This window comes from Amphiura filiformis, chromosome 20 (assembly GCF_039555335.1).
Source record: "Amphiura filiformis chromosome 20, Afil_fr2py, whole genome shotgun sequence".
NCBI lineage: Eukaryota > Metazoa > Echinodermata > Ophiuroidea > Amphilepidida > Amphiuridae > Amphiura > Amphiura filiformis.
The window spans coordinates 29,002,369-29,028,700 of record NC_092647.1 but is presented as its reverse complement, the minus strand read 5'-3'; positions in this window follow the sequence as shown (position 1 = coordinate 29,028,700).

Below are 26,332 nucleotides of genomic sequence, written 5' to 3'. Positions count from 1 at the left end.
TTAATTTACTTCTTTTAAAGTTCGGCAGAGGCGGGGTTCGAACTCACGGCGCACGGCTTAGTACTCTATGAGCCTAGCGCCTTAGACCACTCGGCCACTTGTCTTGTTGTTATTCATTTGAAACTTATTTAAAAATATAATCGCAACTTCAACATAGGCCTACCACGTGACAAGCAAAGACAGAAAACGTATTATATTTTGGAATTTTATCTGCTTAAAACATTAATGTGTATTATAATAGAGCTACCATTATTTATATTGTTGAATTCTCAAGCGCATCATTTCGAATTGGGTTTGGAAGATACATTCTCCTAAAGCCCGATACTGACTCCACCTGTACATTTTTATTTCATCGCGCGATGCTGAGATGTTTGAAAAGCATCGCAGCATCGCATACCGCTGCGAAGTGGAGTCAGGATCGGGCTTAATTCGAACCACCAGCATGGTTCGATGTAGAGAGTCTTTCCTATTCAGAGGAAATATTGCAATTACACACCTTATTGCCTTTTAACAATAACCAATGACACTAGCACGTAATTCCAGTCAAGCACCAATCTTTAATCCTATTGTTGAAGAGGATAATAAGCTTATACTTATGTATAGCATTAGTAAAAAAGCTTAAGTCTTTGTTTGCTTTGGTTAAATCCTGTTCAAGTGGTGGGTTAACCAACAGTTAACAATGAGAGGACATTCCTGAACCTCGTTCAGTTGGCGATGATTTGAAATGACCGCCAATTATGACCATTTGATATTTAATACCAGCAATGTGGAAAAAAAGAAATAATGTAGTGCCAAAATAATGTACCCTTTTACGGAAGGAGCAAAGTTTAACAAGTTACAACTCCGCTTCTGCAGTACGAATGTCAGCGGCGAATGTCAGGTTATTATTTCCCAGTCTTGAAAAAAAAAATGCAGGCAGAGGTGGGAATCGATCTCGGTACCTCCCGGTTAAAAAGCACTGTGCAAAACCACTAAGCCAACTAAATATCTGTTATGAGATGTACGACATTAATCTTTGATATTGCTTAATGGAACAAATCGCGGAATTAAATCAGTAATAAAAGAAGTTGATTCTTATTTAGCGGTCAAATTGGATAAAAGGGGAAATATGTGTCCCTGCTCTAAAGAAAATATAGGTTAGAAAATTATCAAATAAATTTAAATTAAAAATTGAGATTTTATATTTATTTATTTCACGAGGCGACATTATCACAGACAAACACTGTATACGCTAAAAACTCGACCCTCATCACTAGATGCTGTCATAGCTCTGTGGTAGAGCATCAGACTGGATTTGTCAATATCGTTGGTTCGAATCCGCCTGCCAGCAATGGTTATTATCATTTTAATGCTACGCTACAATGTTTTCAATTTTTGTCGTTTATTTATTTATTTATCTATTTATCTATCTATTTATTTATTTATTTATTTATTTATTTATTTATTTATTTATTTATTTATTTATTTATTTATTTATTTATTTATTTATTTATTTATTTATTTATTTATTTAATAATTTGATATATTTGAAAGGGGTATTTGAGCAATTTGAAATTTTGACCCCCGTATAATCCTATGGGGTCATTTTGAACCCACCCCTCCCAAATTGCCAAACGCACAACACCTATGAGCATGGAAGAAAGAGATAAGAAGGAACCACAACGAACGCATTCACTTTGTCCACTCCCTTTACCGACATTTAATTGACATTGTTGTTCATGAGGATTTACTTTGATCAATACCCTGCGTTAAATAGGTGATTGGTATTGTACTCCATGTATTTGCATGTCTTCTGGAGTGTGTCTGAAGGATGATTTGAACTAATGACCTTCCGTGCAAGCACCCTATAGGATTTTCTCTGGTGACGTGTTCATCGGTCATTGATGGCCTACATCTTTTTCTTCCATTTTGCCCAATTTTCCCGAACTTTGATGACTTTTTTCTCAGAGTTGGCAGTCTTTGTCACTGAAACGAGTTAGCTAGTTACAATTATACACATATAAACTATTAAATTAAATAGGTTTTATGTACCGGACTCAACCGGAACATTGTGCATTATTTAAGAACATTTTACATCTATTTTCATCGAAAAAGTCACCAAAATCTTACCTTATTTGCTAAAGCTGAAACTCAGCAAAAAAACGGCCGATTTTGACGACCTTTTTGGTATTTTAAAGGACATTTTCTACACAATACGATCAAGAAAACAGTTTGACTGTAGATGCCAAAACTAAGCTACTATTATGTTCAGAGCATCAGTGAAATTCCAAAATCTTACTTCCGGGTAGCGTTTGTTTGTTCGTGGATGGGTTTGTTATAGTTTTTTTCCAGTAATGATTTCGCCAAGCATCGATCGCGGTAAATGGATCATACATGAAAGGAGGTACCATTGATAACTTTTCTTTTCATGCGTCAATAGATAAGCGGATTAAAACTTGGCCGATCGAAGTCGATGTGGTTCCTTCTCATCTCTTTCTTCCATGCTATGAAGTCGTGTTCACACAGTCGGACTTAAATCACTTATTACCGGTCTTAAATTACGTCGGTAATAGTATCGGATATAAGTGGCAGTGTGAATTAGCGTCGGATATAAAAAAAAATTACTATATCCGACGTAATGTGCTTTAAATCCGAAAATTTAAGGCTGAAGATGACCAGGGTTAAGAGCTGTTAAAACCGATCGAAACGTTACGTCCGGTAATAGTAATTACGTGTGGACATGCAGCACTATTGGGCTGTCGGATATATCTTTGAGTATATCACTCGCGCAAAATTTTAAGCAGAGTCATAGGCGTAGATCCCGGGGGTTTGGGGGGGGGATAAATGGATGGTCCATACAATCGCACCCCCCCCCCTCAATGTTGACGCCTGATAATGGGTTTCTGACCAAATTAACCTCTTATTTGCCAATTTTTTGCTCAAAAGTGCAAATTTTCCCGCGCTTCGCGCGCATTTATTCTACTTTGACACCATTATTTCATCAGTTTAGCTTCAAAATAGCAACATTGTTCGCGCATGGTGCTGGATTGATTATACTTGAAAAATTTTTTCTAACTCCACCCCACAGCCCCCCCCCCCATGTCAAAAACAAATCTACGCTACTGAGCAGAGTAATTAACTGCGCGATGTCATCATGGCTGCAGCTGCAAATATTAATATAAATAAACGCAATAGAGGGGTCAATTGGAATGACAATGGCTATCCTCAAAATTTGGAGAGACACGGAAAGTATTTCTGGGATAAAAAAAAGCTTTTGGGAGGAGATAGCCGAGGGTGGATTCCCCATACGGTCGGGGGAGCAGATACATGCTAAGATAAAGGCAATGTAAACTCTCCATCGCACCCTCCAGATTTCACACCACCAAATAGAATTATATCGTTGTGCGCCCTTAATTTCACTTCTTAGAAAAACCCATGTATTCTCAATTTAAGCATTAAAATGAGCAGAAATTTGCATAATTTTAGCCAAATTTGGATTGGTCATGATTAGTAATATTATTTCCTGCAAGTGTACCACAGATGGGCGAGATCAAATAACTTTTAATGATTTTAAGCAGCCTTTTCTTTACAGAAACACTGGCATGGTTTTGCCTGTAAAATAGGCAATTCCCAGACATCGTAGACTTCGAGGGCCTGTCGTAAAAAATAATGACGGTCAACCTATATTTTTTCCCAGCCAGAGGGATCAGGCAAGGGCTGATTTCAACCATCATAGCTGTCGCTTAAAACTGAGTCGCTGAAGAAAAAATGACGTTTTCTTAAGGCAAATTTAGCACATATCTCTATGGGACTCTGATTTGGTGGTGTGAGATCTGAATGGAGCTGTGTGTGTGAGTCTCAACTTTTGATTGAGCAAGTTAGCCATGTTCCAAATTTGCGTTTGCATCCACCGAAGAAGTGCATTGACTGAATTTATGTAATTAAAGGCTAAAATTGAAGAGAACTGCAACATTTGCTACAAATATACCAGTGCTAAGGTGAGTTTTGACCCGAAATGTGTGTTTGAGTGAAAGATTCCATTTCGTATACGCGTAGAGTGACTTTGGCCCATGCAATGTTTACAATCATAATATTTGGTAAGCTTAAATCATCAATGGCATGTAATGACACAGTGGCAGATAGAGAAGACATCAGTATGGTGCTAGGGTACTGGTCGGAACTCATGAAATAGGCGCCTGGATCAGGTAAGCTTACGGTTTGTGTGTGTCTGTTGGGGGTGGGGGGGTGGGTAGGCTAAGCTTATGATTCCACTACTGGTAACCCATGTAATGTTTACAATCATGATGGTATGCAGTGACTCAGTACCAGATGGAGAAGACATCAGTATATGGTGGCACGTGGGCTAGGGCACTGGTTGGAGCTCATAAAATGTGCCCATGGATCAGGTAAGCTTATGGGGGGGTAGACTTAAGATTTCACTAATAGGTCATATAATTCAACACTTATAATTCAGGCATTGTGGACATGTTCTTCTTTGTTTCTGTGTGTCTGCCTGGCTTCTTGTCCCTCTTGACTGTAAATTTCTGAAAGCCTAAGTCTTGGTGAACTTTTAACTTGGTAATCACAATGCTATCTTCAGTAGATAGCACATGTCAGAGACACAATGATTCTGCTTGAAATTTTTTTTAACCAGCTTCTTGCTCAAATTATGCTAAAAATAAGTTAATTAGATTAAAATAGTCTGAAATTAAGGACAATCAGAAACATGTTGGATCATTCAGATTTCACACCACCAAATAGAATTATATCGTTGTGCGCCCTTAATTTCACTTCTTAGAAAAACCCATGTATTCTCAATTTAAGCATTAAAATGAGCAGAAATTTGCATAATTTTAGCCAAATTTGGATTGGTCATGATTAGTAATATTATTTCCTGCAAGTGTACCACAGATGGGCGAGATCAAATAACTTGTAATGATTTTAAGCAGCCTTTTCTTTACAGAAACACTGGCATGGTTTTGCCTGTAAAATAGGCAATTCCCAGACATCGTAGACTTCGAGGGCCAGTCGTAAAAAATAATGACGGTCAACCTATATTTTTCCCAGCCAGAGGGATCAGGCAAGGGCTGATTTCAACCATCATAGCTGTCGCTTAAAACTGAGTCGCTCCTGTGAAGAAAAAATGACGTTTTCTTAAGGCAAATTTAGCACATATCTCTATGGGACTCTGATTTGGTGGTGTGAGATCTCCATGATCGGGTAAAAATTTCAGGCGCAGGAGCAAAAGACCGATGCCTGTTGGGGCGGGGGTAATGTACTTATTACCGGTAATATTTTATCTAGGCTTATGTCCGATCGAATTAAATATTTCCGCTAATCCCTTAGCGCGTCCACATTTGTCGGCAATAGCGCTATACGCTGTCGAAGTTACGTAATAATCGGATTAACTACCATAGCAATAGGTGAATTATGATGATTACTTGCACCTGTAAGATTAGTATCTTTGAAAAGACCAGTATTGTATTCAATCTATATGTTCAAAATTGTTTTCACCTATTGCTATGGTAATTAATCCGATAAATTGCGTAACTTCGCCAGCGTATGTCCGACGTGTTATGTCCGATAAGCGTATTACCGGTCATAAATCCCTCCTTTTTACATGAGCATCATCAGAAAATTTAACCCGATTTTAAACTTTTTCACTGAAAATTCACTTTCAATAAACGCCCCTCTTTAGAAAAAATTACAGACAATGCGGTAGGTATGTCATGTAAGAAAAATGCAAATTCAAAAGTTCCAAAATTCAGACCAATTTTGTATTTATGTAGGTTCTATTATTATTATTATTATTACTAGTGCACCTGCAGCTGTGAGAGCCCTGATGCTGCAAGAGCACTGGCCTGATAGCGATACTGTTTGACCCCAGATGACCTTTTACCTCGGATGACCTCGGTGTAATGCTCCCCTCATACGAAGGATTCCACCTATCAAGTTTAAGCCCAATAGGGCAAAGTTTAAATTTAGCCCCTACATGACCTTTGACCTCGGTTGACCTCAATTTTATTTTGCGCATATATCCCCCTCATATCAAGGATTCCACCCACCAAGTTTGAGCCCGATAGGACAAAGTTTACATTCCATGACCTTTGACTTTTGACCTCGGATGACCTCCATATAAGGTTTTTCATGCTCCCCTCATACGAAGGATTACACCCACCAAGTTTGAGCCCGATTGGACTAAGTTTGAAATTTGACCCCTCCGTAATGACCTTTGACCTCGATTGACCTCGATTTCATTTCGGGCATATATTCCCCTCGCATCAAGGATTCCACCCACCAAGTTTGGGCCCGATCGGACAAAGTTTGAAATTTTGACCTTTGACCTCCGATGACCTTTAAACCCACCCGGTCAATATGCTTTTCCCGTCACCGATCTATATCCGAAATATCGCATCGATGCGTCGAAGTGCGGCGAAACGCATAGCCGGACAGACAGATAGAGACCGCTTATTATTTTATTAGTACTAGTGCGCGTGTAGCTGTAATAGCCCTTTAGCTATTAGGGGGTATGTGGGCGCTTATTGGGGTATATGGGCACTTATTGGGGTATGTGGGCGCTTATTGGGGTATGGGCACTTATTGGGGTATGGGCGCTTATTGGGGTATGGGCGCTTATAGAAATCATTTTCAGCAATGAATGCTGGGAAGACACTATAGCATATTTGCAGCAATGCATTCTGGGTAGCCATTTACAGTGCATTTCAAATTGGGCAGATAGCCAAAAGCTGAATGGAATGACCTTGTTCACCTGCTTGGGCAGCTTGAAACTTGTTGTAGATTGTCTATTGGATTCTTTTTATCCACTTGCTGCTTTGTATCCATGTGTGGTATTTTTCTCTATGACCCCCATCAGTCGGATATAAGTGGCAGTGTGAATGAGCGTCGGATATAAAAAAAATTACTATATCCGACGTAATGTGCTTTAAATCCGAAAATTTAAGGCTGAAGATGACCAGGGTTAAGAGCTGTTAAGACCGATCGAAACGTTACGTCCGGTAATAGTAATTATGTGTGGACATGCAGCACTATTGGGCTGTCGGATATAACTGTGAGTATATGACTCGCGCAAAATTTTAAGCAGAGTCATAGGCGTAGATCCCGGGGTGATGGGGGGGCGGATAAATCCCCCAATATTTTGCCAGGGGGATGGTCCATACAATCACCCCCCCATGTTGACACCTGATAATGAGTTTCTGACCAAATTAACTTCATATTTGCCCATTTTATGCCCCAAAAGTGCAAATTTTCGCATTTATTCTACTTTTACACCATTATTTCATCAGTTTAGCTTCAAAATAGCAAAAAAAAAAAAATAGGGGTGTCATAAAATATTTTGATGACCAAAATGTAGGGAGTCACAACACAACATGACTACAGATAGTGTGTTTATTTTATTCCAAAGGACTGATGCCTATTTTTTTGGGGGGGGGGGGTCATAAAATCTTTGCTGACGAAATAGGGGAGGTCGCAATTTTATTGAAGCCGACTTTTGTAAATTTGGGACCCCCAAGAAAAATTAGCATGATGATGGGAGTCATTGTTATTTTTTTTTGTCGTTTTTTCAAAGATGTCCACCATGTAGGGCCTACATGTATAAAATGCGATATAGAGCTAAGACTATTGTAAAATGGGACTACTTTGTCAAACTAAAATAATAATAATAATAATAATAACAATAATAATAATAATAATAATAATAATAATAATAATAATAATAATAATAATAATAATAATAATAGAACCTACATAAATACAAAATTGGTCTGAATTTTGGAACTTTTGAATTTGCATTTTTCTTACATGACATACCTAGTACCGCATTGTCTGTAATTTTTCTAAAGAGGGGCGTTTATTGAAAATGAATTTTCAGTGAAAATATTTGAAATCGGGTTAAATTTTCTGATGATGCTCATGTAGAAAGGAGGGATTTATGACCGGTAATAAGCTTATCGGACATAACACGTCGGACATATGCTGGCGAAGTTACGCAATTTATCGGATTAATTACCATAGCAATAGGTGAAAACAATTTTGAACATATAGATTGAATACAAAACTGGTCTTTTCAAAGATACTAATCTTACAGGTGCAAGTAATCATCATGATTCACCTATTGCTATGGTAGTTAATCCGATTATTACGTAACTTCGACAGCGTATAGCGCTATTGCCGACAAATGTGGACGCGCTAAGGGATTAGCGGAAAAATTTAATTCGATCGGACATAAGCCTAGATAAAATATTACCGGTAATAAGTTCATGTGTGAACACAGCTTTTGATGTATTGCTGAGCTCAATCATTTCCAAATTACGGGAGCGTGAGGTCAGCATAGTATTTTATTAACATAAGGTATTCTCCAAATTCATTTCCTAATGTATGTGATAATGATACAATATGACATGATGAACATAGTCATTGATGCATCAGTTTTAAAATAGACTAGGCGGTTACCATATTTGGCGGTTCTCGGTAGGGCGTGATTACCAGGCTGATGATGACATACCCATATGACAGTTTTTACTAATTTGATCTCAGATGACCCCTGGCGACCCCAAAATGACTCTCCAAAAATTTGGCTCTAAATGTTGACTGTACCCACCAAGTTTCATGCCCATAGGACAGTTTTTAGTAATTTGCCCTTAGATGACCCCTGGGTGACCTTGGATGACCCCAAAATGACCTAAACTTATAACTCTAAATGTTGACTGTACCCACCAAGTTTCATGCCCATATATGAGTTTTACTAATTTGACCTCAGATGACCCGTGGTGACCTTGGATGACCCCAAAATGACCTTCAAATGACCTTTAAATGTTGACTGTACTTACCAAGTTTCATGCCCATACGACACTTTTTAGTCATTTGACTTCAGATGACACCTGGGAGGTGTCTTGCTATTGTAAATATTATGTGCCAAAATAAATTAACACTTGTTAGGAAACATAAAATGACAAAATATTGGATATTTGAGCCGATATTACGCATATCCTAATTTAGCAATGCATGCTACACTATCGTATGTGGCACATACGATAGTGTTGCACTCTACACTTATTTCTATTTGAGTGCAACACTATCGTATGTGGCACATACGATAGTGTTGCACTCTACACTCATTTCTATTTGAGTGTAACACTATCGTATGTGGCACTTACGACATCTAAATCAGTAAATAATTCATCGATTTATTAACTTTAACACCATTTATATAGTTTATATTATTAAAATCAAATTGCTTTACATTCCCATGTCATTTTATGGCTACTTGGAAACAAACGGCTACGCTAAACACAGAAATGCTCCTCCTGTAAAACTGTCCAAACTGCACTTACGATAGTGTAGCACTCTGCCGACGAAACATCTTCTTGCCAGGACAGAACTACACCCATCCACCGAGTTTGAGCCCCGTAGGACCTAGTTACATGCCCATATGACAGTTTTTAGTCATTTGACCTCAAATGACCCCTGGGAGGGGGGCGGGGTCGGATGACTTAACGAACATAAACTTCTTCTTGCCAAGACAGAACTACACCCACCCACCGAGTTTGAGCCCCGTAAGACCTACGACGGCCTCACATTAGCAGTCACAGACAAAACCTAAATCTACAGAATATATCCATTACTCGTCGATACTCGAAAGAGCTCAAAATAAATAACTTAAAATTTTTTCTTGATGTCCTTTAACGTGTTTCCATAGTTAGCCATGGTTAGCCATGGATATCTATGCTGTAGAACTGACCGCTTTATTGGGACGTCTATCGACCATCGACGAGTAATGGGTCCCAATATTGATGCCGCAGCGGCAGCGTAGATTTAAATAGAATTAATCCAAGATTTGAAAGTTGCCGCTTAATCCTATTGCCTTGTATTCAGCATTCATCCAAAAATCTGTTGAGCTCTCATTGGATTATTCTTTTTGTTTCATGTATTTGGAGGGGATCAAAACATGTGATAATCAATAACAATTGTCATTATTCACGTAATATTCAATTTATTGATACATGAAGATTTCAATATTTTGTAAGTTGACCTTTCGTTGTTAAATTAGATTCAAAATGTCATGATTGGGAGGTGTTACCAACAGATGCAATCCGTCGTCTTCCACTTCTTGTGACCTTCTTGGTCACAGAAACCATTGAACTTGTCATGTAAATATGGGACTAAGCAAACAATGGCCGCCGATGTGAATAATGACCTTTTGTTTTTATTGATTATCAGATGTTCGGGCTCCTCCAAATTCATGAAGCAAGAAGAGTAATCAATTAGATCCGAAAACATTTCATTCCATGAATATTGAATACAAGGCAATAGGAATTTGCTGCAACTTTCAAATCTTGGGTTATTTAAATCTAACCTGCGATATTGGGACCATCATAATGCGCAGAAATAAATTTTACTTCGACTATAGGCATATATGCCAAATTTGGCATGCGATTAACTGCTTTGTAAATGGTCATTCATTAAGGAAGTAGTTCTTTTTTGGATGTGTTTACATAAATCACGTTCTACTATTTTTCTCTTGAAATTAGTTTGGACGAGGCCATGTAAACATGTGCAATCTTTTTCACGCAGACTAAAACATTTCGAGACATTTTTCGTTTTCAGGATAGATTTAATTCATATACCCGGTAGCTATATTACGTTATATTATTCATACAATCTATATTACTTTATATCTTTATCTTAAGTTACCATCACAACTATATAGCTTAACCCCCTGAGCACTACCTGCCGATCTATTCATTGCCTCTGATTGGTTAATTACATGATATCTTCACTTTAAGCACCAATCAGAATGGAGTTTTGCAAATAATTCACCCCAAACTTTTTGCGTGGTGAAATTATTCTAACAACGTTGGTGATTGGTCCAATTGATAATGAAAACTTCTTTTTTGATCAATAGGCAGGTATTTCTTTTGGTCTTAAGCCTGATTTATTTCCTTAAAACATATTTCGATAACGTTAACATAACATACTTTTTAAACGCAATTATTACTGCGGTGTGCGTAGATAAATGGTGCACTTTTGTCCACTATAAGAAATATACGATCAGAAAAATACTTTTTAAGTAATCCTGTTAAACGGAACAGGCAATTCGATTTTTGACGCACTGGTGTGCGTAGTGTACATTTTATTGAAGTTATGCATACAGTGTGTCCCAGAAAGACTGGTTCTATTTTGGAAATATGTGCTTATTAATTAAACATCAAGCGGCAAGTTCGCATTGGTTAATTCGGATATGTTGAATTCAAAAATTGTGTCTGCCAAGCAATATTTGAACCCCGCGACCCTAAAAAAAGACTACCACCCCTCCCCCTACGTGCTCATATAGGGGGCAAAAATTCAAAATGCTCCAAATTCACTAACATGTCAAAATTATTCGTCCGGGTCTAAAAATCACAAAAATGTAACATTTTTTGCACGTAGGACATATAGCTAGCAAGTTATGAGGCTGGACAGGTCCAAGGTCAATTTGTATGTTATAGGGCCTACAGGAGTGAAAAATCTAAGTTGCTCCGATTTTCGTAAAAATGGATGCAAACTGTTCTTTAAGTTCCGATGTCGAGTTCAGAAGATAGATGATAAATAAATACAAATTCCATTGAATCCAACGGAATCCTATATACATATCTTTTGACTCTTTGCTGTGTACCATGGTAACTGGACATCGCACATAGTGCAAACTATTCTTTTTCTGAAACCTCTTAGATAGGCGAACAATTTTACAAAAAAATGATCAACTTTGCCTTTTAATCATATTCAACAAGCAAATCGACCCGTGATGCGTGACCTTTTATGTCCGATAGGTCGTACACGCACAAACATTACATTTCTAGGATCCGTGACATATTTGAAAGTGTTATTGGAATAAAAATGTTGCCCCCTATGCGATCAAATAGGGTCTTTTGGGGGTCTTTTTTAGGGTTACGGTCTCAAAATATTGCTTGGCAGACAACAGATTCGAGTTCAGCATACCCAACTTAACAAAAATAAGCTGGTTGCCAACTTTTACGCAAACTTGCCGCTAGGAACGTGGTTCTTCCCAAATTCCAATCTATTTGGTATTTATACAAGATCAATAAATGGCTAGGTTAAGCAAGCATCTGCTTTAGCCCGCCAATATCATGACTCTAAAAGTTCTTCAACGTTAGAAGCTCAAATTAGCTATTAAAATGCAGCATGATTGACAAACATATTGTCGGACGTTTCACATAAAGGCGTATGTGGAATTTTTGAGAAATTTAGCAAAGTAAATAAGTAGAAAACACCCTTCAAAGTCACAAATCCTGACATTAAGGATGTTGCTTAATTAGTGCAATAATAAACTAATTTGGTCGTACATGTGCTTTATTTTAAATTGTCCGTTTCACATAACGACGCATCTGCTATATGGTGTCGTATCTGCTAAACATCCACTCAACTCATTTTCACATAACGGCGTATGTCTTGGGTACGTGTCCGATTCGGGGATTATCGCCGTCTCACATAGTGACGTATTTCTGAGTCGCATCACATATAATTGTAATTTTCGGTTTAACTTCATGACGTAAAAGTTTCTTTAGTGAAAACTTGAATAAAGTGAAGTATTTTGGACTAATCCGCCATTTATATTAACGTATTTTAAGTACCTAACTATTTCTGAGATTTTTGCTGATTTTATTGTAAATACCGTGCCATTAGGTTACAAGTGCCTAAGGCCAAGAAAAAAATTGTTTGCTTGCCCTCAATTGAATTTTAACAATTGGGTCAGTCGGTCGGGATTTTTTTTTTTTAATTACTAGGAAACTCTAATGTTTGTATTAATTAAGGCTCAAAATACGAAAAATCAGACAACTTTGGTGTCAAAATGAATCAACTAACATTAGAAAACAACTAAAATGTTGAACACAAGCTTTAAAATACATTTTTTACATCTTCAGAATGCAAAAATTTGAAAAGAAAAAAAAACATTTTCCAGGAATTTCCAAAAATAGGGTCGGTATTCTTTTGTACAGTAAATAGAAAAAAAACTTTTTTCTGATTTCCAAAATAAGGGTCGGTCGGTTGAGGGCACGCAAACCTCTTCTTTTTTTTTGGCCTTAAATGATTGAGTCATAAACAAACAAAAACTAGCAACTCTAATGAGACACTACATTTCTATCAGCATAATGACACAAATGGAATTGAAAATGAGATTTTTTTCTAAAGTATTACGTAACGTACATGTGTAATACGTAGATATTCTTGTTTGAAAATGTTTTACGCAGACATTTGCTTTTAATACATGATCTTCTTAGGCAAGTCCTTGTCTCGTCTTTTCTTTCGCTCTTCGATTAGCTGCAATATGGTGTACAGAAATGGATTCAGAGCCGAATTGATTGGTAAAATAAAGGCAACAGCCCATGCATAAACAACGGGTTTAACTACGACTGCGTCAGCTTGAACAAGTATGGAAAGAAATATAAGTGGCATCCACGTGCAGAAGTCAGTCATAACAATTACCGACATCTTCATAGCCATTCTTATTTCGCGCTTTTTATCCATCTCTCGGTTAGCGCGTCTCGAAGTTTCTCGCGCAGTTTTAAAGATACTGATATACATTGCGGCAATAAGAATAAAGCAAATCAAGTTGACACAAATGAAAATCACAATGGAAAAATACGTTGCTAACTGATGATATACTATTTGTAGAATAGCAAAATGAGATGCATAATTTACGTCAACAGCTTGTAACCTGTTCGTAAATCCACTTGCAACCCGCCAATCAGAATCATCTGGCTGGCCTCTACGTTTAAAATTAACAGCAAGAATATCATTAACTTTAAAATTATAACCGGTGATGTTTGACACAGGTATTGGTCTTCGCACAATCGGTAATCCAATGCATACCTCTGAAACCTCGTATATTTCAGAAAACTTGTCTGACAATAACACTGGAATGACACTTAACATGAGCCCGACAAGCCATATTGCAGTCAAAATAATTTTTGTCGATGTGGATTGCAAGCGGTTGGTACTAAATGGATAGTTTACTCCTAGAAATCTGTCAAAACTGATTAAAACGATTATAAATACGGACACCTCGCTTGATAACACTGATAGTATGCTTGCTAATTTACAAGTTGAACCAGTTCTCCATAGTTCCGAAAAGGACGGAAAATATTCGCCATAAAATACGTCAGAAACTGCTAATATGATCATATTGACGCCCATTACAAAATCAGACAGAGAAAGATGTAATATTAACAGTCTCTGAACCTCGTTAGATTCAATGTCAAAGTAACGAAGATAAAATACAGCGCCATTACAGATACTGGCAAATAAACCAATAACCCACATTGAGACACGTAATGAAATGTCATTTAACATTCTCTGACAGGTAAGGTACACTGGTCGGGGTAACTGAGGAATACAATTTGCATTCGAATCAATAAAGCAACATGTTGCACTTTGATCTACAAGAACGCTTGTGTCATCCAATCCTTTGTAAGTTTCTTTAACGGTAAGTAAAAGAGAATTGAATCTTAGATCGAGAACTTTTACATTTTTGTTAAACGTGCCAATACCAATTTTGCCAATTACGTTGTGTGAGAGATTTATAAAGCGCAATGATGTTATATTGGTAAATGTTCCTTCTTGTAACATTACAAATCGGTTGTTCTGAATCCAAATACTCTCAACTTTCTGTAAACCCGAAAATGAAGTAGGAAATAGCCGTACCAGACGATTGTTTGATATTCGCAACGTTACAAGATTGACTTGATTGATAAAAATATTCCCTTTTATTTCACTGAGAAAATTAAAGCTGATATCAAGAACTACTAATCTTGGTAAGTCATATAGCATGTCTTCAGTTAGCTCATTTAGTTCATTATGATCCAAATAAAGACCAATAAGATTTAGTTCTGTGAATTTAATACCATATTTTACAATATTTCCACTCAATTCCAAAGATTGCAAGTATTTATACGAAACGGATTCCAAATTTGGTAACTTTGACAACTGATTGTTGGAAACACTAAGAAAAGCTAGATTTCTAAGTGATGTAAAATGTTCTCTGGCATTCTCTGTAAATAGTTCTGGGCAAACGTTAGGTACGTCAGTCTTTCACAATTAATTAACACATCATCAGACAAATAAGTCAAATTGTTATCATTTAAATACAATTCTCTCAGATTTTCAAATTTCCCATGCTTTTTGGTAAATACGACAATTTGTTATTATGCAAGAGAAGTTGAACCAATCTTTCAACAGTTAAAAATATGTCATCTGGAAAAGACGTGAATGAATTGTTATTTAAATGAAGGTATTCCAGAGAAGTTGTATTAAAGAATGTATCTTCTGGAAGATGTGTCAATTGATTGCTATTTAGGAGAAGTTCTCGCAACTGAGTATTACTACCAAACACAGTAAAGGATAATGACGATAAATTGTTTCCATTAAGCCTAATAGTAGAAAGCGTTTGAAGGCCATCAAATACATCGTGTTGGAGGGACCAAAGTTTAATCTCAGAAAGCTGTATAAACGATAGCAGAGCACATGTTGTAAATATACCTTTAGGCAATGAAAGAAGGAAATTGTGTTGTAACTTTAATACTTTAATGGATATTAAATCCAAAAAAACATCAGGGGATAACCGGTGTATCTTATTTAAAGAAAGATCCAATATGCGTAATTGTGTCATATTGTAAAAACACTTGTTACCCAATGATGACAGACTATTATTTTTAAAGTGATGTACGCCACATTGGAAAGCGCGTATTCACCTGTACAGAATGAGGTAAGCTTACTGTCATCCAAGTACAAACGATTTATTCCCACAAGGCCTTCCAAGATATTTATATGAAACGGCAGCATAATTTCATTCGCCTTCAAACTTAGAATACGTAATCTAGACAGGTCTTTGAACACACCAGCCGATAAATGGGTTATTTTATTGTACGAAAGATCTAATTCCCTTAGATTTGTTAGGTTATAGAATTGCTCTTTGTCAATAAATTTGAGTTGATTATGAGAAATGATTAAAAATTCCAATTGACGTAAACCATGAAATACTGCAGGTGAAAGAGAAACAATTTGATTTTTACTCAAATATATTGAATCTAACATTTGTGTCTGGATAAATAGTTTAGAAGGAAGAGTGGCCAATTCGTTAGTGACAAAGCTCACCATCTTCAAAGCATGTAAATAATCTAACAGACCTTCCGGCAGTGACTGTAAGCGATTGTTTTCAACATGCAGTGATTCTAGTGAAATTAGTTCTCCAAATATGGCAATTGGAAATGTCCGTAAATTATTGGTATGCAGGTTCAAAACCCGTAAGGAAACCAATCCATTAAAAACACCTGCTTGAAGTGAACTCATTATATTGCTATTTATAGATAGACGTTCTAATGCAGTTAAGTCTTGAAATAGGCCCATTGGTAAAGTCTTTAAGAAACTACTAACACTATTAAAATGTACCAACTGTACCAAACCACGGAAAACATTGAATGGAAATGTTTTGAACATATTCTCCTGAATACCAAGCTCTTCCAAAGCATCAAAACCATCAAACAAGCCAACAGGGAGGGATGACAGTCTATTATAACCGAGCTGCAACATTTTGATTCCCTTTCCAAGTCCAAAAAATGCGTTGGAAAATATTTCGTCCAAATTTCTACGTCTAAAATAAAGTTGTTCAATACCATATTCATATATTAGAAGGGATGTTACTGCGTCAGTACCATCACATGTTTCTGTCCATATTCTATACCCCAATGAACACCAACAATGGTTTGGGCAGTTCACAATTAAGTTAGTAACAACAGGTGAACGAAACCCAAAACCTTTAACCACCTTGTCATACTCTAAGACTTTACACCTAGGAAACGATGAGAAATATGACGAATTCGTAAAAGATTGTAGACGACATTGAGGCATTAACATTCTACGAAACTCTAACTTTGGGCTGATATTCAATAAATGCATGGTATATGAGCCTGACGGGATATATTCAACGCACGGTTCTGAATCAAATGTAAACGATGCATACTTTTCATGCATACAACCTGATTTTCCAACTCATTAGGCAACCTGTGTCGTTCCATATAAAGATACGAATGCGCATCGTTATCGTTTCCAACGGAATCTAGGTATTTAATAGAAAGAGTGCTATTTATATCTGCTACACTGAGTTTCAATTGACAAGTGAGTGTTATGCTCTGCTCAAGACTTGGCATTCCCGTTGCAGTCAGCACTTGTTCAGTGCTTACCTTTCCTGGTTCGTGGCTCGATATAGCTCCATCTGTCACAGAGACGGACTCATTGTTGGGAGTCTGGGTTGTCGGTGCTTTGCCTGTGTTTCTGTTACTAACGGACTCTTTGCTGTGCGTATCAGTTGTCGCATCTTGCCGCATATCGCTTATGGTTAGAGACTCTTTCCATGGAGCAGATGATGTTGACATCTGTCCTATGTCTGTAATAAGCGCTGGATCATTAAGGGGAATATCGGTAGTCTGTTTATCTGCTAATTCTATGTTTGTAGTGATCGTAGTCTCTCTTCCTGGAGGGTCAGTTGTTGATGATGCTCGTTCAATACCCATAGCAGTGACGTACACAATGTCATCTTTTATGACTGTCTCAGAGACAAGACATGCGTCTATTAAAGAGTTATTTTGACGAGCGTTGCTTACTGTAATACAAAGCAATAGCGTTAGAACACAAAGATTGGCCATTCTTTGTGTTGTCAAGTGTTCTGCATTTTTAGACGAAAACTGTCATTGGATGTAGTATATTATGAATAAACTTCCATAGACGTTAGCTTTCTTCTTGTTTCCAGCTCTTCTATCTGACATTAAGATAAAGATAAAAACAGGAAAGGGTAATGGAAAATAGAGAGGACGAGGAGCGAAAAAGAGAGTGGTGGGGAGGGAAAGAGAGATAGGGAAAAAGGGAAACAGAGTGAACAATTGAAATTGTACCTTGTACCCCTGAGAAGTGAGAATTTTTTGCAAATGAAGGCCCAGTTGAAGCCATTTGGTGGACCATTTTAGTTTGAAAAAAATCTCCCGAACAAGTTTTTACTATTGTTTACATTATTGCTTGAGCATTAACGGTCTGGTGTCCAAAGCAGAAGCAAAAAAGACGACTGATTTATCAATACGCAGAGAGTGACTAAGGCTGAAACTGCCCCTCAGAAGTTAGAAAAAAGTGCAAAATGAAGGCCCAATTAAAGACATCTGGAGGACATTTTTGACACTATTATTGTATAAATATTATTGGAAAATGTGTTCAAATGAAGGAACAATGTAAGTTATTTGTGGATTATTTTTCACTAATACTGTAATGATTGCTTTAAACATAAAGTTTAAAGGTGTCCAAAGCAGTATACGCTATAATGTTGTGCCTGCTCGAAATCAAAACAATGGTAAAAAAGTTCCTTAAATGTCCGGGGACATTTGATATTGTGTCCTCGCCCATATTGATAAGTGGGGGACGTGTGCCCTTTTCCCCCTAAGATTGACGTCCTAGCAGAGAACCCTAACCCATGAAGACCGACGTTTATGTAGTAAACAACGATCTGATAAATTATAATGTGAATGAAAGAAAGTAGAAAAAGTGCTAAATAAAACATGGGCATAATTATTAGAACTCATTATGAACTGGGTGTTTGAAGATACCTTCCCCAAATTTTTGGGTTTACACTTTTCAGGAATCCATGGCCCTGAAGTGTATATGTGCTAGTGTCATTGGTTATTGTTAAAAGGCAACCAATCATTACAGTAATAGTGAAAAATAATCCACAAATAACTTACATTGTTCCTTCATGAGAAAGTGGAGGGCAATACCAAAGAGGTTAGAATAGATGGAAGAGGAGCGTTACGTCATCTTTAGAAATTCGTCTTCGAGCCTGTATTGCCGACCACAAGGAAAATATAGGTACCCACAAAAGACGGCAATGGCGGAATTCGCCTCTTCTACACTCACACTGAGGGCATCGCTTTGCATACACAATAATAGCGCCAGTGATAGAATTGGGTCGCCCAATAGCCTGTATCTTGCACATTGTAAATCAATCTTCCCAAGCTAATGATTATTCCGTACAATATTCAAAATGGCAGCGCCCTGCACGGACAACTGGCTTTGAATGGGTTTCACCCCCTTGGGGAATACAATTTCATTATAGAGTAGTGTTACCTTGAGTTGGTAAAGCAGCCAGGCAAGACATTTCTTATAAAATTAAAAGTATTTTTGGACTTCTTGAGGCAAACCGGTTGATTTGATATATTTGAAAGGGGTATTTAAGCAATTTGAAATTTTGACCTCCGTATAATCCTATGGGGTAATTTTGAACCCCCATCCCCTCCCAAATTGCCAAACGCACAACACCTGTGAGTTTGCATCATACATAATGATCAGTACGTTTATGTCACCATCATAAAAAAACCATTCTATGTATACCTGACGCCGGCAACTACTGTCTGTTCAATTAGCTTAGATTCTTGAATTTTTAAGATATTTGAAAAAATAAAAAATTGTGGTCAAAGTCATCAAAGAAAAGTGTTAGCACAGCCTTAGACCTAACATGATTTATACTTTTCAAATTCTAAAGTTCAATTTAAAACCCCATTTCTTTTCAAATTTGGTCTTTTCCCGCGATATTTATATAAAAAGCCGTAGAACGTCGGGTACCATAAACTTATTTGAATCAATCCATTTAGAGCAATGGGGGCGAATGTCACAATACGCAGAGATAGTATTTACTCGACCATCCGCATCAGGAAGTATTGTCCAGCAAAATATTTGCCAGTATGCCTAATTTGTGTTGAAACCCTACTGTTGAAATAATACGTTATTATTTATGAACTAAGGTTTTCTAAAATAGGCACAGCTTATATAAATACATTCCTTGCGTATTTATTTATTTATTTATTTATTTATTTATTTATTTATTTATTTATTTATTTATTTATTTATTTATTTATTTATTTATTTATTTATTCATTTATTTGTTTATTGTGCGTATGGGTCTGAGAATGGGTCTGAGAAGGTGTAGGCCTATAATAGGCCTATTATAAAACTACACATTTATTTTAAATGTGTTATTTCGTTTTGTTTGTTGAATACAAACTAAAAAAACCGTGAAACAAAAGAACTTTTGTACAAGAAAATATTATTTAAAACAATCAGGTTACAGAAAACAATTCTTGTAAAGTCACTGTATCTGAAAATGTCAAGCGAATGCTGATATTCTTGGGAAGGAATGGTGGTATCAAACAAAACTCAATTTACATTGTAAACCAGTTGAAGAACGAAATCCATAATTTTAATGTACTAGTAATTGTTTAGGGAAAATAATGCGCAGAATAATGTTATGCATTAAACGTAATCGCGCCATATAATATCGTGTAACAAAAACCGATGGACCATCATCACCTATATAGAACCTATCCAATAACCGGAACGGTATAACAATTGAAATGGCAGGACAGATTGGTGGACAGATTGTTTTGCTAAATTGGATAGGGTCTATGCCCTAAGTTGAGACTGGACCGTCCCACTCGATTTGTAAAAAGGTCGCGAACCCTTTCGGTGGACCCAAGTAACTGCCTAAAATGAGGCAAAATTGAAAAGAAATGGGGTTTTAAATTGAACTTTGGAATTTGAAAAGTATAAATCACGTTCGGTCTAAGGCTGTGCTAACACTTTTCTTTGATGACTTTGGCCACAAATTTTTATTTTTTCAAATATCTGAAAAATTCAAGAATCTAAGCTAATTGAACAGACAGTAGTATCACATCTTTCCTGCTCAAGCAAAATAATACTTGCAAATAGATCATAGTTTACTAATCTAATCCTGTAATATAGACCAGGTGATCATTGTTTACATGGTTTGTTATGGTTGGGATTAGTGTCCGATCTCTGTAAATGAAGCACATTGATATTCAGGAAAAATCGATCAGGGCGCTAGCTTTATTGTCCTATGAGATGTAGTGCGAACTGCTCAAGCTGATTGTTCATTTAGTATCATAATCTATTAGGGAAAGATAAACACTATTCAAAATATCAATAGACAAGAATAAAGGGATTTAGAGATTTGTAATTGAGTAGTTAGATGAATAGGCATGATTTAACAGAAGGTTCTTTCCAAAACCCACTCGTAATGTACAGATAAATAAGTGTGTGAAAAAATTCATAACAAAAGGGAGAGGCCAGAAAAAGGTGGAGAGGTTTAAAGAGTTGACTACGAAAGTACAATGAAATAAGCAGGACAATAACAGGATACTAGAGGAAAAGCGCTGGAAAGAAGTTGCAAAAACAATATGAATAAAACAAGATGCAGTAATGTTGAAAGAAAGAAAAATAAAGAAAAAAATAAAAGGAAACGACAGACGGGTGTGTGAAATAATGTCTAGATAAGATAATGTAATTAAGCTTACCTTTTTAGTGGTGTTGAAACCGTTACATCGTAGTTAATCCCGCGGCTTCTGCTGTGATTTAAGTGAGCAGTCGCTAATCAAAGCTTCATCCGTGTGAGATGCCTTGCATAAAATAATTGTATATTACTATTATAAAATACATAGTTTAACCAATCATTGCTGAATCAAGAGATTTTTAAAGAACAAATTCAAAAACTACGCCCTCTCGTGTTAAGTTACATCAGTATTTGTGAGTAGAGTTTGTCAGCCTGGCGTTGTTTAGTATGCCTGTTTCAGATACGGATAATCTTATGTTCAAAAAGTATAAAAATATAACATGTAATTAATATTAATTAAGGTCTAATTAATGCAATGTTCACAAAAAGTGTAAAAAATTGAAACCTTAAGATATAAAACATTTGAAACCTGGTGACTGGAATTTTCCTACCTATATCATAGATAGTGACAATTAAAATGAAAGCTTTTGACAAAGATGTACATGAAATGAATGACTTTAATATATCTATTCAACAACTCCTACTATACTTTTGTACAGGAGCCAACCGTTGTTAATCCATGATGAATCCACACTTTTGCAGTAAGCGTATACGCGAACGCCAGCGCACATCAGCGTTACGCGTGAGCGCGTAAAATTCGTCATGTCTGGAATCTGTGTGCATATCACGCTTACAAGTTGAATTCAGTATTTTGGAAGTATCGGATAAAGATTGCCGTTTTATTCAGTTTTATTGCTGATATCGACAAAAATCACCGATCTTTTTTGTAAGGCTGACTGTCAATGATTAACTGACATTCTCATGAAATAATCGGGGAAATAATCATGTGAAATTTACGATCTTTAGCTTGTTTTCGTTGTTGAAAGGGATTCAATCATGTTTCATCGTTGTTCATCACCGATTATCGGTGATGAACAACGGTGAAACACGATTGAATCCCTAATTCAACAACTCTTCCTATACCTTTTTACATAAGCCAACCGTTGTTAATCCGTGATGAATCCCCGCTTTTACTGTAGCGTATACGAGAACGCAAGCTTGCCTACGCGTCACGCGAGAGCGCGTAAAATTCGTCATGCCTGGAGCCTTTGTGCGTATACAAGCTTACAAGTTGAACTAAGTATTTTGCAGGTAGTTTTTGCAAGGCTGAGTGGCAATGATTCTGACATTCCTCATGAAATAATCATGACTGTGCATTATACGATCTTTAGCTTGTTTTCGTTGTTGAAAGGGATCAATCATGTTTCACCGTTGTTCATCACCGTTCAACAACTCGCGTCCGGCGCGTCTGCGTGGTTTACTTCGCTCGGGCAGCTGCCCTCGCGAAGCAAACCACGCAGACGACGCGGCCGTATGAACAACAGTAAAACATGATTGAATCCCTAAATGTAGATTTAACAAAATATGATAACATGTTCTTTAATCGCTGAGATTTGAGAGTGGCATCACAAAATATCGAACGTAAAGATACAATTGATATTGACAATGATGGTCATATATGTTCGTTTGTAATGCCAGTACAATTGTATTCACCTTCCGATTGTAAAATGTCAATTATACGGAGTCTGTCAAAAAAACAATATAAATGAATGCATCGAAACGTTGTGAATATAGTATTATTGGAATATCAGAAACTCACTTGAAAGATAAACCGCGTGGTTATTATAATATCCCTGGCTACAAAATGAAATATGTTAAAACAGAATAGGTAGGGGAAAAGGAGGAGTGTGTATGTATATAAGATATAAGATTAAATGTGACGGTACATCACGAATGAGCCGTAAATGTGCTAAATTGTATTCTGAATATAAAATGTGCATGAAGGTCGTAAGCACACGTACCTCAGGTTGGTGCTACATGTATCTCAATCTCATTTTGATAGCGTATCTCATTTTGATGTATTTCTCTCGTCTTTGTTTGCTTTGGCTAAGTCCTGTTCAAGAGGAGGGTTACAAAGCATTGTATTCTGTCTAGGTGTGTATAACCAACAGTTAACAATGAGAGGACATTCCTGAATCGAGTTTTGACTTGTATCTTTGCTTGAAAGTTTGCACATTTGTTGAACTTCATACTTAATTACTCAGCTTATTCCAACTTCAAACACAGGCTTCAAACCCAATGTACGAAAAAGATGATTTAAAGTATCCAGTATCATTACCATTATAGCAAGGCGGTAGAGCCAATAAATTTGTAGCAGCTTCTCTGGTAAGCTTACTTCTCTGGTAACATTAAGCTTTGTATGTACAAAAAGAAAACCCGTGGTTCGACTGTTGTCGAAAATTCAATTCTATGGCTCATTAGATATAAAGAAATGAAAATAACATTCAAATTGACATGCTTGTCAATTACACATCTTTTTTAGAAACAAAAGAGTAACAATAGTATCATACCCTGACAGGTCTAACTAATCAATTGCATTGACATGCGTGTAAGTTACACCGACGGCAGTGAGTCTCTTTCATCAGCAATTCCAACAAGTCCTCACACAGAATCATGAGCAAGATAAGGTGGTGCACTTGCAACATTTAATGTATTACATCTTATTGCTTGCAGAGTATGTGTGTGCAGTATGTGGGAGAGACCAAGAACGGGGAGATGAGGAGATGCTTTTTATGGTCATTGGTCCTCTGTTAACACCCCTGTAGGTCATCAATCCAACCTCCCTAACCACTCTATCCCAGATATAATTCTATAGGGGATTGAGTCGTTAGGCAACCGCCTGACACAGTTCGTGCCAGCATGCAGAGAGACGTTTTGGATGAAGCTACTCCGTATCACTCAGAGAACATAATATACAAGAGGAAATTGGTTAACTTGTGTCTTTATTTTATTTCAATTTCAGCTTTTTCCTCCCACATTTTTTCATTTGTTTATAGTTACTTTTTTTACTCCTCACACATTGTCCACACCAGGCAAATAATTATTTTGTACAGGCAGTAAACGGACCAATAGAAATACGCCCTGTAGCGAAGCGCGTGGCTCTATAGAGTACCGAAGTGATGACGTCACAAAAACTTTTTTTGCATTTCAGCATTTTCATGACCATATTTCAGTAGAACATGATGAAAAACATCCACAGTCCAAATTTGGTGGGAATCGGATAATGAGGGCCCGAGATATGGTCGCATGAATACCTAATTAGCCCCATTGAAATCAGTGTAAATTGGCCTGGTTCCAAACAGAATTTGGCAACAACTGTCTTTTATTTTTGTTATCCAATGTTGTCAGGTAAGCCTTATTTTCTAATTATATATGCAAGAATTATGCAAAGTAAAATTTTCAGATAGGGTACAAAATAAAATATAAAACCCATGGATGCCTTTGGCAAATTTGAACACCACTGCAACATTAACAGTCCGACACACCGCTAGTCCGAATCTGAAAACACTTTAACAGTCCGACACGCGTCTAGACTATTTCACTGTTAAAAGGTCTTGAAAAGTACCTAATAACAGGAGCAACTGATGTTGATTTCAGGTGAATGCCAGTTTCATGCAGAAAGAAACTACACTCAGAACCGAAACAGATTAAGTGGCATGTTCATTACGTAAATGTCAGTTCTAGCATCACCTAGTGAAGGAACATAGAAGTAAAATGACATTGAGAATTGATTAGAATTGTTACTTGCAATATAAAGCAGTAAACATCCCATTTTGGAAAAAATAATGAAAACAAAGCCTCTCCATTTGAAAACATGACATATTAAGTACTTTTTCATGAGGTGACATCCGATACCATAAGAAAATCATCTCATTAAGCATTTCATAGCTTTACATTGGAGATCTATCCATACAACTGCTTGTTTTACCAAGAATATTACTTCATTACATTAATAGCATCATAGCTTACACCCGTTTGTAATGCTCATCGTAAAAAGACGCCAGTAAATATGGAATCATGCAAAAGTAAAAGTTTGCTAAAAAGGTGTATTTTGGAATCTTAATTAAAATGTCATGTTCATTGCATACTAATGTGGCATGGTTAGATTGTTAAGAGAAGGACATGCCTGATCACATCATTAACAATAGGGATTAGGTAGAAGGAGGCGGTTTCATACATAGAAGATACACTCAGAACTTGTCTTTGTACAAAACAAGGTATAATGAACGGCCCATAAACAAAAATAGGTCCGAAACGCCTTCATTTTGCCAATTTTACTTAATTACAATATTGAAATATATATTGCAACATGATTACTATCGGATGTAAACACGGGAAAATCTCACCTAACAGTGCTAATATAATGACCCTAAAATTAGACCTAAATTAGGAGTAATTTTGAGATTTGTTATGCATAATTATGTTCTGATTAATTTCCCCATGTCCGAGGGGATATTGCCCAAAGGTGACAAACATTGTCAGAGTGACAACAATTTCGCAAAATTGTGCAAAGCTACTCAAAATTGACATTCATCTGCCATTTTTTTTTTTTTTTTTGCAATTTTGTGCAACTTTGCTTTAAGGGCTCGGATGCAACCTTTGAACAATGTTTTTTCTTGGACAATATGAGAACACACCAGACTTATCAAATTGCATTTTGAATACATGGTATGTGTATCTTCAATACGAAAGGTCATAATTTTTAAATGATCGTCGGCCTTTCCTCCCAGCTACATACAATTTAAGTACATATCATTAGATTTATAAAGTTTGAGGACTTATAAATCTCAAAAATATCAATTTTAATAATTTTCATTCTTTCTATATTTCTTTATATATTTCTTTCTATATTTCTTTCTATATTTATTTTGTTACGAGTCGTACTTGACTCAAGGCCAAAATCAACCTTTATCCGAACTCACACGAATGCACAACACAAATACACTGTTTGATTAAGCTAACAAAATATTAGTCTTTAATTGAAAGCACGTTATGATTGATGCAATATATGACATCAAATGCTCATACACAATAATCAAATATAAACACTCTTTA